The following is a 16,514-nucleotide window of genomic DNA, read 5'->3' on the forward strand; positions in this document are numbered from 1 at the left end:
TTATACTCATGGGAGGTCCATTCAAGAATCTAATAGCAGAAAAGAAACTGTCCCTGTATCTAGCTGTGTGTGAACTCACATTCGTTAATGTTCTGCCCAACAAGCCAGCTGGTGAGGGGGGTGGGGGGGAAAGCAACTCTGATCTGATTATGGGCTCAGGCCTGAAACATTGGTTATCTTTTATTTCCAAAGAACACTGCATGACCTGCTGAGTTTCTCCAGAATGTTAGTGCATTTCAGGTTTCTGAACCTTCTTCCCAAAAGATGCAGTGAGAAGAGATTTGGTCATAAACCCAAAGGAATGCCAGTACAAGTCCAGCTCAGTCCTGTGTAACTCCATATTTAACAGTTACTTTCAATCACTCAGACCCTTGAATATCACCATATAATGTTTCCACCACTGCCTGTTAAACTTGGCTCCAAATTATATTTTGCAAATATTTTCCTCTCATTTGCTTGGTCTTGAAATTCCTATAAAATGAAGTGGAATTACACTGCTAATGCCATTCGGGTTGAAATCATATAGCCTTACCTCTGACCCAGTTTTTCTATCTTAATTGCTCTATTGGCACATGTACTGAAATACAGAAAGAAAATAAGGTTTTTTTTTTGCAGGCAAGACAACTCGTACAAAAAGTAGTGCAATAACAAATAAACAAGGTTCGCGTGGCAATTAGCGCAACACTGCTACAGCGCCAGAAACCAGGGCTCTAATCTGGCAATTTCTCCAAGTCATTTGTATATTCTCCCTATAGCTGTGTGGGTTTCCTCCAGGTGCTCCAGTTTCCTCACACCATTCACAAACATACCGGAGTTGTAGGTTAATTGTGTGTAATTGGGCAGCACGGACTTGGGATAAAGCACAAGGCCGAAAGTGCCTGTTACTATCCTGTATATCTAAATTTAATCATTTAAAAGAAATTAAACATAAGGGTGGACAGCCAGCACCTGTTTCCCAGGCCAGGATCAGCAAACATCAGAGGACATATGTACAAAGTTAAGGGAGGGAAGTTTAAGGGAGACATCAGGGGTAAGTTTTTAAACACAGAGAGTTATGGGTGCCTGGAATGCCTTGCCAGGGATGGCAGTGGAGGCTAAAACATTAGGTGCATTTAAGAGACTCTTAAATGGACATGTGGATGAGAGAATGTTAGAGGGTTATGGGGTAGGGAGGGTTTAGCACTTTTTTTAAAGGGATATACTGGTCAGCACAACATTGAGGGCTGAAGGGCCTGTATTGTGCTGCATTGTTCTATGTAAGACAAAAAAAATGTTGCTAGAGGAATTCTGTGTTTTGAGCAGCATCCGTGGAAGAAATAAAATGGTTGACATTGAGTGAGAAACACTCATGAAAACTTTTATTTCAGATTCCAGCATCAGAGTCTCTTTTGTGTCATAAATATGGCTACAGAGGGCCGACTCTATGGGCCAGTCCAGGATCCTGAGCAGGGTCGACAATGGAGATCAGGTTCATGTGTATGTACTCATTAGCTGCTGAGTATACCATGCCTGTGGGTGGTGGGTGCTGAAAAAGTTAAACCCTCATTTTTTAGTATACTGTGCCTGTATGCAGTACATTAGCTTGCGTGAGTGTGTGCTCTTTTGTGAATTCTTTTGAAAAGGGTAAGACTTCTATTAAGATATAGTCATTTTCTTCTCACTGTATTCCATGTAATGATTTGAAGTGGTGTGAATTCTGAGGGGTGGATTTGTTTTGTGAAGGGTTGTGGCTGTCATGTACAGCACTGCCCACCACCTGGCCAGAAGACATACCACCTACCAATCAAAGTTTGTCCCCACCCCATCAGTTAGTGCATAACTTGATGTCAACTAATTTAAATTCCTTTGTACTTGGCCTTGGGCCATTGGCCTTTGTAATCGGCTTAACCTTCCTGGCACTGAGTCATTGTATCCCTGTATGTTACCTGGGCTGGACCCTCCAGCCCTCCTGTACTTGGTCTTGGGCCATGGCTGTTGTAATTGATCAGTCTGTGCTGGCACTGAGCCATTGGTACCCTGTAAATGACCTGGACTGAACCACAGCACTATAAAGGGTTCCACATGTGCTCGGCTTGCCCTCTTTGCCATTTCCAAGGGATCACCCTGTTTCACTCCAAGCCAAGAACTGTGGAATAGCTTTTGAGAAATCATTGGTAAGGTGTGCACTGTTATAGGTTTGGGAGCGTTTTACTTAGTGTCCCTAGTAGCATAGAGCTGTGCCTGCATGGAGCCAAGGGGCAGCGGGTATCTTATTGCATTTTTTTAAAAACTTGATGTTTATATGTATCCAGTTTGTTGTATATGTGCACGTGCATTTTATCCCCAGTGTGATTTTCCCATGTTCTTCTATAAATTGTGCACCTATGTGTTTTATTCCTGGTATCACTTTCCCACTTTCTCTATAAACTGTGTGTGTTTGTGTGCTATTCCTGCTACCATTTTCCCATACTCATCTTTTATAAATAGTTTACTACAAGACTTTGTTCAGAATCCTTGCTTTTGAGACCCTTCAAATCTGTTTTCTTACAACAGGGACAGACCCAAAGTTTTACAGATACAAAATTTGGAATAAGCTTGAATGGACTTTTTTTTTCCCAGCGTGCCTGATCATTACCAACAGGGAATAGGAACCAACTGCTGTGTGTTTTAATCTGCCTATCTTTATAACCATGTTCATGGACTCTGCTGCTCTGCATTGCAGTCATGCAACTTCACACAGTTTTAATGTGTCACCTCTCATAACAAAGGTAAAAAGGTAACAGGGGAAGACAATCTAGAATCTAGACAATTGAGAAACACAAAACTGCACAGTGAGGAATCTTGAGCACACAATGAGAGGTTGGAGGAACTCAAAGAGTCAGGTAGCATCCAAGGAGTGAAACGGTGAGTCAACGTTCCAGGATAAGATCCTTTCTCGAGACTAAAGTATCAAGGGGGAAAGAAAAAGGAGGGGGAAGATTGTGGGGATGGGCTGAGAGGTGATAGGGTATTGGACAGAAGGTGCGAGAGGTAGAGAGATAGGTAGAGGGAGAGATCACTGCGGAGAGGTGGGGGAAATCAGAGAGAAAAGTTAGTTCAGGAGATGGTAAAGAAGAGCTGAAAACACTGAAACCTGGTAGTAGTGGGGGGGGGAGGGGGGGGGGGGTTACCTAAAGTTGGAAAAAATAATTAGTTCATGATGCTATCCAGGAGAAATAGGATGTGTTGTTCCTTGGGTTTAATGTTTGGCCTCACCCTGGCAATGATGAGGCCGAGGGCAGATATTATTATACCCTGTGAGTATGCTGTGGCTTTTAAGTTTCATCAGGTAAACAAGAGAGACCACATGTGCTGGAATTGCACCAGTACCAGTCAGAAATAGACTTTAAGGTAGTCCTACTTCCCAACCCTCAATCTGTCACCTTGCAAGTCAGAACCCCTGAACTGCTGTATAAATTTGACAAGGTTTTTTAAAAATTTACAACACGGTAGAAGCCAATTCCGGCAACCGAAACACACGTTGCCCACTGACCTGCAATTAATCCACCAACCCTGTTCATTCTTGCAATGAGCTCCAGATCCCAAGCATTGGTTGTAAGAGTTTTCTTCTCAACTCTCTTGAGCAAGTCATGTAAATTCCTGCCTCTGTATTACTTACCCCCTTGTCAAGAGAAAAAGGACCCTCTGGTGCACCCAGTCTTGTCCACTCAGACTCTCGGTTTCAAATGAAACCTCCCAACAGGCCTGCACCCATTCTCACTTTTTCTTCCCATCACCCAATAGTCACCTCCCTATCTGTCTCCTAACCTCTCTTACCTTCTCGTGCCCAGTATCCTTTCACCGCTTAGCTCCTCACCCTTCCTCTTCCCTCCCCTTTTTATGTTTGCTATCTCCCCTGCCCTCTCCAGTCTCAAAAAAGAATCCCCATCAAAAAGGTTGATTGGCCATCTCTCTCCATGGATGCTGCCTGACCCACTGAGACCCTCAGCCTCTCTGATTCTGATAAAGGGTCTGGTCCAAACAGTGACCATTCTTTTTCTCCCATGGATGCTGCTTGACCTGCTGTGTTCCTCCAGTCAGTTATTGCTCCAAATTCCAGTGTCTGCAATCTCCTGTGTGCTTCTTCAGAATCCCACTGTTTGCACTTGGAAAATTTTGACAACATTGCCATTCTAATGGTATTTTATTCTGTGTGTTTTCCCAGGATGTGGCTCTGCAGCAGACATTTGTGTGACTACCCACCCCTAAAAGTGGAAATGTTGCTTGGTCCTTCCCATCACCAGAACCCAAGGGGATTATTTAAGCATGGAACAATTTCAGGACAAAGACACCAATTGTCTGAGTATATGAGTTAACCACTGGCTATGTCAGGAAATAAAGGGGATCACTTTTGCAATTAAAACAGGAGGCCATTCAGCTCTCAATGCCCATTCCAATATTCAAATATTCCCAATTGGCCTGAGACCTAACGCTTAATCCCTGCTTTGTTTTGGGGAGAAAAATTGGGGAAGGTTTGTTGGAGTAGGTCACATACAAACACTTTAAAACAGATTTTATTTAAAATACTGGAACTCTGCCACATGGTAGACGTATCGGCTCCAGAGCTTTTGCAAGAGCTTCTGAAGAACGAACAGAAGGATTTTGACTGAAAAAAGAGAGAGAGAGAGAGAGAGAGAGAGAGAGAGAGTGAGAGAGATCACTTGTAGAGTGTTCCAGCCAGCAGAAGTAGCTGGGACTGGAACAGGACAAGCTGGCAAGCTTATGGAAAGCCCAGTTGTAAGATGGCCTGGTCAAAGCCCTGGTGGTTCATGCAAGAGGAGAGGACTGGCTGTCTAATGTTTCACTTGGAATAAGAGAAACAGAAAGGAATTCGGTGATGATCTAAAAGAAAGAGGTTATCATCTGGAGAACCCTGAAGGGGGCAAGTTTTGTCAGAAAGACACTGGAGTGACAGATTAAAAAGGAACAACGAATCTCTCTCTGAAAACCGACAAGAATTTTCCTGAGGGGTAACCATTTACCGTTCAAGCTGGTGAACTTTATAAATGTTAAATTCTGTGCACAGTATAAGAATTGCCTGCAACCAGTGAACTTGGAAGAATGAGAAGGGAAATTAGACTGTGAACCAAAGAACTTTTCTGAACTTACACTCACATTACATACACGTGCACTTAGAATTAGAAGGGGATTAAGTTAGGTTAAGTAAATCAATAGAGATAAGTTAAAATGTGATTCTATTTTCATGTTTAAAGATAATTAAAAGCAACTTTTGTTTAAGTAACCATTTGTCTTGGTGAATATCTATTGCTGCTGGGTTTTGGGGTCCTCTGGGCTCGTAACACCACACATCCCTTTAATGTTATGTTGACAGGCAGTGTATTCGTAGTTCCCAAAGTATTAGGCTAGGACAAGAGTGGAAATATCAGGGCAAAAGGTTTACCTTCCATAAGATCTATCTTCCTGCTTTAGAGGTATGCTGCGTTCCTAAAAGAAAATCAACAATTTTCCAAAAAATTGGCTAAAATTTGTTGTTTCTTTTGCACTCTGTGTTTATTTAGTTTGTTCTTTTTTTCTCACCTAAAATTCTGTCAGTGCAAATTTTTATTTTCATTATCATATATTTTAGTTGTGAATTAAGGTTGTGAACGGGTTGTGAATTCCGTAATGGTGACTTTCTGATCCCCAAACTGTTGTAACATTGGGATATACTGGACTTAAGTTCACAATGCAGAAGAGCAATTGACCCATCTTGAAGCCACTGGCTGTTTTCAAGACATTCTACAACTAATCATGCAGTTCTGACCTTTCCATTGGGGCACTTGGCTTTCAATAATTATCACTCAAAAAGAACAGCTAGACAGACATGTTCTGTTTCATTGGTGAGGATGAGGGCATATTGATATCTACCACCTGCACCACATCCCACCATCATCTATTTTACTGTTCTTTTGAAGAGCAGGCACATATTCTGTTCCTACAGACCCACTGGGGCCACAACACATTTTCTTTTCACCTCACATAACATAAATATTTTGAATTTATTTTTTTTATGTAGTTGGTAGGAAAGAAACCAAAATTTGAATACTTCATAGGGAAGGGAGCTCTTAAACTGAGCAGAATCCTAAGAAACCTGACTATAGGCTAAAAAAAGTGGCAAATGGCTGATCTACATGTTCAAAAAGGGCCACTTATAGGCTTGACGGAGACAAAAGGTTATCTGGGTGTTGTGTAGGAAGGGAAAAGTTTGGTGGGTTCAAAAAGCAACAAGGCTGGCCACAGGCTGGACAGAAAAAAATCTTTATTAAAACACATGAAGGAGGTTCACAACAGGGATAAAACACACTAGTATTCTTAACCACAAAACAATATAATCAGTCATGTTAGACTTACATTACCGATACTAGCAACTGCTTACACTCATAGAAACATAATATAATCAATCACTTTGCACTTAACACTACCAATACTAACAACCATGAAGAGATTTACATGCACAGTACAACCCAGTCATATTGGACTTAACGTGACCGATACTAGCAACTGTGTACAGACTTATAACAACCAAGAATTACAAGATCTTACCTGCTGTTCCTTGTCTAATGTGGGCATGGCTCCAATGCTATCTAACAGCCCCGATCCCTGTGTAGTGCACACCTTACCAACGACCTCTCCAGCGATATCCACAGATCATGACATGGAGTGGAGCAGCATTCATCTCAGGGTTGGAGAACAAAAGAGGAGAAGCTACTGAAGTTGGTGGGCTTTACTGTATAGTAAGCTGGAGGGTCCAGCCCAGGTACTCATTAGATGATTAGACCAATGGTCAGGTGTGCACTAATGGGTGGGCAGAGTGCAACCTTGATTGGTAGGTGCTGTGACATCCAGACTAGGTTTCAGAGGGAGAGGTCACATGACCTTCCATAATCCACTTTCCCACCAGGTTCCAGATGGAGAGGTCACATGACCCACCATAATCCACACTGCCGACACTTGAAAATCAATTAGGGTGGGCAAAAGAGAGTAAGCAGTAGAAAACTAAGAAATGTCGGTGAATAGAGACACCCAAGGGTTTAAGTCCAATAATTATATGACCAAGCAGCAAGTTTAACTCAGATTGAAAAAATGCCGGAAATCCAAAATAAAAACAGTAAATACTGGAAACACAGGTGTTCAAAATGCATCTGAATTCCTTCGATCTTGCAACTGATCAGTTTTCAACTTCAGGAGGAACCTGACTCAAGGGACACAACAACAATTCCATTTGACTGTTCAGTAAGGCGGCTGAGAAGGAAATGGGCGTACAGCAGCACGGGGAAAAGATTGCGTTGGTGGGCACAGCCACGAGTGAAGCACTTTGAACACAAACAAGCAGGAAATATCTCTTCAATCAAACCACATGGCCTTCTAACTAAGTTTTGAACAATAAGATGGCTTCAAGTTGTTAAAATAAGCAAGGCGACAGTATTGGTTCTGCAGAAAAAAAATATCTGGAAATAGCAGCACATGCACGTTCTAGAAGTGTAATGAAGTGCAGCTGTGTCTGCAAGGTCAGGACATGGCTTCATTCATTGTCTGCTGAACAGTAAACATAATCTCACTTTATTTTTTTGACTTTGACGTGATGTGTTCCTGGAACCCTACAGGAGAAAAAGTGCGACGCGGCTGATTTACAGATATGAATTTCCACAGACAGCAAAGGGGGGTGGGGGGGAACAGGAGACAGTGTAAATGTAGCAAATGTTAAAGATAGAAACAAGGACACAAAGCATTCCAGACAGGTGAACAGAAAGCCAAGCAGGAGTGATATTAATATGAAAGATGATGATTTTGTTATGAAAAGGAAAGGTTGTCAAGGTAAATTATATCTATTCTCTATTTGGATTTTTCAGCCAATTCCAGCCCAGTAACCACATCGAGGTGCCCATGGCTTTGCTTGTGATAGCTTCCTTGCCCGTAGCTGGACTTTGATAGATTTTTAAATATTAAATGTCACATAATGTTAGCTGCTAGATCCATTGTGGTTATACACGCAGTTGATTCTCACATATATCTAGTCACATCTGAACCATTTTGCAGGTTTTGTCCAGAGAGTAAGGCAGTCAAGTAGCAAAACATATTTTAGTTTTGCAGTTACATCATATCTAATACAGTGAGAAGGATTCTTCTGACAGGTTCTCTCCAACATTCATACTGTCATGTAAAGAGCATAATTTATCGAGTTAAACAAGAAAGCTTGCAGATGCTGTGATCAAATACACAAATGTGCTGGAGGAACTCAGCAGGTCAAGGCCAACCTTTAGTGTTGAGTTTCAATGAAAGGATTAATTAATCCCAAGCAAGGGCAGCATGATCATGATGTTGTGGGGTTCATTCAGGAGCCTGATGGGTGTGGGGAAGAAAGTATTTTAAGCCTATTTGTCCATGCTTTTATAGTAAGCAGATTTGTCCTGCACAGAAATAACACTATAAGCATTAAAACCCCTATTATGCAGAATTAAAGCAATTGACAGCCTCAAACAACTGGCAAATAAATAAATAGATAACTCGAGGGAAATGAATAGATAAAAAATATGGAGGTTTAAAATTGGCGCACCTCACAGTTAGTTCACCACTCCATACAACAACCAGAAAATTCACTTATCCGGCATCTACCAATCCCCATAGGCTGGATACAAGTGGTTTTACTGTCTCATCTTTCATGACTTGAGGATGGCTAAGATAACTTTACAGTCAACACACAGGAGGTAGAAATGATAGTTTTAACATTAGGAAGCAAGGCAATTTGCATGCACACAGCAACCTCCCACAAATAGCAATGAGCTAATCCATATTTGCGCTGTTGATAGAGGGGATTATTGGATAAACCACCAGTAATAATATAGATGAAAGTTAGAAAAAAAAACAAACAGCAGATGCTTGAAATCTGAAATAAAACAGAAAATGCTGGGTGCACTCAGCTGCTGAGGCAGCATCTCCAGAGAGAGAAACAGAGTTGACGTTTTAGATAAAAGATCCTTCCTCTGAACCAAGAAGAAAGAAAAGTTTGTTTTGTTTTCCATCACTTGTTTTTCTGATTTCCCAGTTCTCATGAACAGTTTTTTAATCCTGAAACTTAACTTTCTCTCTCTCTCTCTCTCCACAGATGCTGCCTGACTTTCTGAGTGTTTCCCACATTTTCTGTCTTCATGAATAGACTTGTTAAGGATGGCCAGCATGGTTTCTACAAGGGAGGTCACATCTTAAAACTTTATTTAGCTTTTTGAAGAGGTGATAAATATGATTGATGAGGGTAAGTGAAGGAATGTGGTATACATCTACTTTTACTGAAGATTTCCCCCCTCATGGTGAGCTGATCCAGAAGAATAAGGCACAATACAGCTTATGACCACATCCAATGGATTCAAAAATTGTCTTGGTCATAGATAAGAGATAGAGTTTAATCTGAACCAGTGTGAGGTGATACACTTTGTGAGGATAAATGTAAGAGGAAAGTTTAGAGTAAATGGCAGGACCCTTGGAAACATTGATGTACAAAGGGACTGTGAGATGCAAGTCCATAGCTCCCAGAAAGTGGCAGCATAATGAGGTAAAGATAGCAGTCAGTATACATCTTCATTGGTCAGGGTTGGTTTATGAAACTCAACAAGTCCTGTTGCAGCTGTATAAAACTCAGGTAAGGCCATATTTGGAGCATTGTACATAGTTCTAGTCACTGCATTGCAAGGAAAGATGTGGAGGCCTTGGAGAGAGTCCAGAATAGGTTCATCAGGATGTTGCCTGGATTAGAGAGTATTCATGACAAACATGGATTGAGCTCTCTGGAGAGCTGAGGGCTGAGAGGAGACCATATGGAAGCACATAAAGTCATGAGAGGCACAGACAGAGGAAGTAGTCTGAGTCCAGTTTCCAGGTGGAAATGTAGGGGAGGTTTCAAAGTGAGAAGGGAAAAGTTAAATGGAGGTTTATAAGGCAAGTTTGTATTTTCTTTACATGGAGAGTGGTCAGTACCTGGAAACATAGTGCCAGTAGGGGCAAGTAGATACAACAGCAACATTTAAGGGGGATTAAAACAGATACATGAACAGATAGGGAATGGAGGGATACAGCCCAAGTGCAGACTAATGTGTAGTTTAAATTGGCATCATGGTTGACACAAGCCACTTTCAGGTGTTCAGACGCAGATAATGCGCCGGCAGATGCAGCTGGGGGAGTGCAGCTGGGACGTTCAGGTGGTCGTGGAGAAGATGCCTTTCTGTCACCTGAACGTGACGGCTGAAGGAGAGCCATGTCCAAGTGGACGCCAGCTCCTGTGGACTGTGACCGTAGTCCCACTGCTGCTTTCAGGTGCAACAGGAGATTCTCTGAGCTGGAGAATATACCTACAGAAGGAGGGTTAGGTAAGTGCTGCATCTGGCCGGGTTCTCCATTTGCAGGTGGCCACCCGACAGCCGCATTTACAGTCGGGTATTCTGACCACCTGAAAGAGGCTACAGATATCGTGAGCCATTAAGGCCCTGCTCTTGTACTGTACTGTTCCACATTAATGCATGAATAGATGCAGTCAGTAGCACACACAAAGTGGGATCATGCTGGAGCATAAGCCCGTTCCTCCTCCAATGTAATCATTTGAAAAACAATCTCAAGGTTATTCACTTGCTACATTCCCCTCCAAACATTTTAAATGATGCACCCATGCAGGGTCACAGAAATAAGCCATTCAGTCCTTCAGTCCCGTTGTACAAGTCAGTAGAAACACAGCAGAACTTGAACACCACATCCACATATACTGTCATTACATTTCAGCTTTCCTGGTCTTGTTACCTTGAACACATTCCTCTCAAAGTTGATTTTACTTGCTTTGAAATGGAAAAACCAAAAGCTGGTCAGATGCATGTACATTCTATTGATTTGTACACCAGAACGCACAGATTGATTTTGCTGTTTGGAGCACCAATCTTGTAATATATATTTTTAAATCCCTCTGACCTTCAATGCTAATAAAAAGCACCCCCCACCCCTGCCCTCGGGGTTGGACAATTTTGATTAAAAACCTTTTCAGAACTGGTCTCAGGATGGCTCTGATAATCTACAAGCCTTCCAAAATCTGACAGATTTACATTTTGCTTGCAATCCGTAAAACGGTCAACCAAACAATTTGGCACACACAAGAGCTGCAAAAGAGAATTAAAAAAATAAAGACTTGCATTTCTACAGCTTTCAGGTCATCGCAAAGCGCTTTTCAGCAGTTCGGAAGTGCAACCACTGATGCAATATATAAATGTTTGCAGCTTATTGTGCACAGGATGCTCTGCAAACAAAAGTTCATAATGCATAGAACATTAATTTTCTTAGAATGTTGATTGAGGGATAAATATTGGCCAGAATAAACTCACATGCTTCTCCTCAACTTTCTTGGCAGCTGCCCTATTAACCCAAGAGGGTAGACAGGCTCTTAGTCTAACAGTGGATCTGATAGACTCTATGTCACACTTGTAGAGAAGCACTCCCTCAGTCTTGGATTAGAGGCTGAATCTCTTTCTGCTGAGTTTCCTGAAGTGCTGTAGAAACTCTCAACTGTCTGACTCAGAGGAAGAGGGCTGCCCACAAGGTGACAGCTAATACAAAACGGTGTCTTGTTTCTCCAGAGTAGACAATGGAACCAATGGTAGAACTGCTGCTTCACAGCTCCAGAGACCCAAGTTTGACCCAACTTTTTGGTGCTGTCTGTGCAGAGTTTTCTCGGTGACTGTGCATCTTTCTCCCAGGTGCTCTGGCTTCCCCCCCCTCCCAAAGGCATGAAGTTCATGATTTAGTTGGCCATTATAAATTGGCTCTAGTGTGTAGGTGAGAGATAAAGTCAGGGTAGTGGATTGAAATCAGCGGAGAATGGATGACATCAAAAATTAATGGGGAATGGGACTGCTTTATAAAGCACTAGTTTCAATAGGCCAAATGGCATCCTTCTATCATGTAAGGAATGTGGAAAAATGGCATACTATCCAAGCAAGAATGAAGAGGACAGGCTATCATCTGATGCCTCTCTGTACTATGTTCAGCACATTCCAGACCTAAATTGACAAGAGTTACAGACAAAAAAACAACTACTTTATGTACCTTACATTTCTTTCCTATCAGTTTACTCACAACCAGTGAGTTAGTGGCATCTCTACAGACCATTCTCCTCCTCTCTCCCCAAAGAAAGTCATAATGTTTGGAAGGGGATGGGCATTATCATGGAAACAAATCATTTTTTATTCAATGTTTGTTACTGGAGTGGAGAATTGGGGAAAAGAAGGCATTACTATCAAGAAAGAAATATTGCAAGGTAAAATTAGCTCTAGAACAAGACTCAAACATACACCATTTTAACACAAGCTCCCAATTTAGCACAGATGAGAGTTAAGGAGTGCTTTCAAATATCCAACCAAGGCAGCAGTAGTGGCAAGAGACATATAGTTTGGCCCAACCTAACTATGCATGCCCCACTCATACTAGTCCCACCTGCATTTGGTTCATATCCCTCTAAACCTATCCTGTCCATGTATCATCTAAATGTTTCTAAAATCTTGTAATGGTATCTGCCTCAACTATCTCCTCCAGCAGCTTGTTCCATACTTCCATACACCCACCAAACTCTGTGGAAAAAAAAGTTGTTGATGCCTCTTTTCAGTACAAACAGAATAATTCACCAGCAAAGATACTCATCCAGCTGCTTCCTGAGTGATGTCCTTCCAATGTAACAGAGGTAAGAAGGAACATACTAATAGGAAGAAAGACTGCCTTCCCATGACATTATGGCAATGAAATGACACAGTAAGATAGTCTTTCTTGATCTGTAGGTCTATTCAATACCTCCTATTAATTCTGAGTCCACTAACAAAACAAATTACAGCCAAAATTGTGACAATGAAAATAACTTGACTTACTAGTTAGTCATTGCCATTATAGCTTTGCACTCTTGATCCAAGGAGATATTTACAGGAACCTGAAACATGAAGGGAGAGAAATAGCTGTAGGGCCATTAAACCCTGTTGCTTTCAAAGGGTCTTGGCTTGTAATTGGGTTTCCAAGGTGAAAGCAGGCACATAACGTCTACAAATACCGAGATTGCAACAGAAAATCAAGACACAGAAGCTGGATTTTTTTAAAAGTCTATTGACTACACTGTGAAAGGATGCTCAAGGATAGCGATTAATTATTTAGAATTGTTATGGCATGAATGACCCACTTGGCTCATTGAATGTGGCTGGTTCCATGGAAAGGTTGTGCCTGGATTTTGTATACGTGTCTTAGAGTGGCCATGGTCGTGTGTGTGTGTGTGTGTGTGTGTGTGTGTGTGTGTGTGTGTGTGTGTGTGTGTGTGTGTGTGTGTGTGTGTGTGTGTGTGTGTGTGTGTGTGTGTGTGTGTGTGAGAGAGAGATAAAATATATACAAAGTATATAATACATATAAAATGTATTATATAGAGAGATAGCATTTGTTGTTTTTGCAATACTGTTTAAATCATTAAAAAAAACACATTATGCAATATATTGGTAACCTATGACCATGCCCTCCTTTGGAATGGCCACCCTACGTGGCAGCACTGAATGTTCTGTGGTACTGGACTTCTGGCCACATGACACTCTTGTCTCTGATTCCAAGGTTTTTGGGTTCCCTTCACACTAGACACTTGAGTGTCAAAATTGAGAGTGATACTCTGGTGCTCCTCCAAGGGAGCATGAAGTATTGGAAGAAGTGTTAAACTGAGACACCAGCAGACCACTTTAAATTAGGGCAGGACATTTACCCTCAGCATCCTGGCCAATTAGTATCCCCACACCAACATATTCAGATATGTTAGTTCTGATTACTTGCAGTTGATAGGAGCTTACTGTGGAGTAATTAGCTGCCATATTTTCTGTTACAATAGTATCTACTCTACTTCACTGGTTGCAAACTACTGTAGGAAGTTGTGAAAGGAAAATGAAAGGTTTTATAGAAATGCAAATCTTAAATTTTCTGAAAAGCTCATGTTCATGCAAACAAACAATAATAAGCATGGTATATTTAGGTTGGCCTACTCCAAAGTGACAATTCTCATAATGGTATTGACACAATTGGGAATTTCAGCTCGTTGTGACTTTCCTCACTCCACTGACTCTTCAAAGAGAATTGAATAGTCATGAATAGAACTTCCCAGTAAATTAATGATCCTGCAAATTAATCCATTTACATCTTCAGAATTTAGTCAAATCCTTGTAGTATTCACTACTCAATTTTTTCTCCAGTTGGATTCCTAACACCAATAGGACATGAACTTTCACTGATCCATCCAATATATAGCCAGCTACAGTCCAAATTAGCTGCAAACTTCAAGCCTCCTGTGGAGTTATTTGTCAGTTTGTCTCCTACTGCCATTACCTCTGTTACTGGGGTTTCTGTACCATGAAAAACAACTCCACAGGGTGAGAACATAACTCTTCAGTTTGACGTGAGATTTTTGCACATCTGTTTCTATCTTTGATTGGAATTGATGGCTCAATTTCCCAAACCTTTCAAAGATCTGACTCATGGTACCTTTTCGTGGTCCTTCCATGAATTGAACAATTTAACCTGCTTTGAAATCTCGCAATAACTCTTCTATAAATTCCACATGAGTATCACTTAGATTATCAAAAATTCCATGCAGCATACCAAATGCAACCACACCTTGATGTATGTACATCCACAATTAGAGTGACATTAAAATTAATCCATATTGATTTGCCTTTTTATTGCTATCTTCAGGTTGGCTTTCCCTATTTGTCTACTATACAAGATCCTTTACATATAGAATTTCTAGACCATCTGTTTCTTATTCAGCATGAAGGTGATCAAGTTTCTTAATTCCGACATCAGACTGTACAACTTGGTTTTATAGAATTCTATTATTTTTGTATATACATTTATGCAATATTACTTGGAGTCCATGCACATATCTCATGAAAAGCATGAGTGTCAAAGTGTTGAAATAGATGGTTGGAGAGCAGTATCAGCCAATACTCCCTTGGCAGAGCTCAGTCCATTCATCACCGCCTTCTGCTTTCTGTTGCCTAGCCAATTTTCAAATCTTCTTTAAGAGCTTCAGATGGTGAACTACATCAACCACTTGTCAAGAGTGGAGGCAGGATTATAAACCAGGGTGTCTTATTCCTATGTCACAACTGACTTATAACACCAGCTTCTGCTGAGGAAAAATAATTCAATGCTTTTTCCGTTTCTTTAATTCTTACCCTCTTCTACCCTGACGGTTTTGAGAATGCCAAAGTTCAATTCCACAGATATCAATCTGCTGTGATTGAACTAGAAAGGGAAATCTTAAGGATACTTTTCTCTGCAGCGATGATTGCCCATCCCTTACAGTCCTTGTAAAAATGGGGATGAGCTTCCTCCTTGAACCTCTGCAATGGTGTGGCAAAGGTACAATCAGTGAGAGAATATCAGGGTATGGACCATGCGACAACGGAGGATTTTAAAACACACAGAGATGCTGGAGGAACTCAGCTGGTCTCGCAGCATCTATAGGAGGTAAAAATATATTACTGACATTTCAGGCCTGATCCCTTCTTCAAGGAATAAACAAAGAACAGATGGACTTCCAAGTCATGAGGCATTTGGCTTCAGAGAACATGCTGATAGCAGCTAGTGCTCCAGTCCCTGCCCTCCCCAATAAAAGGGCTCATTGATTTGGGATCCCCACAAACAAAATTGCAATGGAAAAGAAAAGCTGCATGGAATTGGCACTTGGACAAAATCAGGGGAGTGAACACATGATTTTTTTAAAAATCCTTAGAACAGGAGATGTCCTTGATTCCACAAACATCTCCATTTCTGAATGCAGAGACCTGCCTTCTAGATCCCACTTTGAAATTCCTTCCTTTTCATTGTTGTGTTCTAAGGAAACATATTTCGCAAAAAGAAATGAAGAATTTCCCCCCCCCCACAACCCCGACAAAAAATCTGGTTCCAATGTCTCTATCTCTTTTTTTTTTACCAATTCCTGTACTTTGTTTTCTTCTCTCTCTACCTCTGTAACTTTTCTTCCCCTAACCCCTCTCTTCCTTGTGGTCTCTCCCTCTTCCTGCCTTTCCACCTTTCTCTCTTGGACCCTATCCCCTCTGGGTCCTTTCCCCAGCTTCTTTCACTCTTTATGTATGTAATATCACCCTCCTTTTCAGTTCAGTCTCAATATTGGATCCTGACCCGAAATGCTGATCATTTCTACACATGGATGCCCTCTGATCCTCGGAGTTCCTCCAGCAGTTCTTTCTTTGCTGGAGGTGAAAAGTCCCCTCGAGTTCTCTGCTTACTTCCTAACTTCAGTTTCATCTTTCATCACAATGGACAATGAAGTCTTTTGAATTCTGATTCCTTCACATTGGTTATCCAAACTTCTCTCATTCTCCAGCAACAAGAGCCACATTTAGAGAGAAACAATGAGATCCTTTTGTTGCCAATAAAAGCTTCCCATCTCAAACTAAAATACTTAAAGTCCTGACTGAAGTAACTTTGAA

The 16,514-nt window shown here is 41.2% G+C and overlaps 1 long non-coding RNA gene across 1 annotated transcript; it reads right to left on the reverse strand.

Moving 5' to 3' along the window:
* Positions 1-532: 532 nt before the first annotated feature.
* On the reverse strand, positions 533-16,273 carry LOC138759946 (uncharacterized). Its single transcript, XR_011355265.1, has 3 exons — positions 16,204-16,273; positions 12,906-12,964; positions 533-577 (listed from the first exon to the last, which is right to left on the reverse strand). It is a non-coding gene; the product is annotated as an uncharacterized lncRNA (long non-coding RNA).
* Between the last annotated feature and the right edge of the window lie 241 nt (positions 16,274-16,514).

This window comes from Narcine bancroftii, chromosome 4, assembly GCF_036971445.1.
Source record: "Narcine bancroftii isolate sNarBan1 chromosome 4, sNarBan1.hap1, whole genome shotgun sequence".
Taxonomy (NCBI): domain Eukaryota; kingdom Metazoa; phylum Chordata; class Chondrichthyes; order Torpediniformes; family Narcinidae; genus Narcine; species Narcine bancroftii.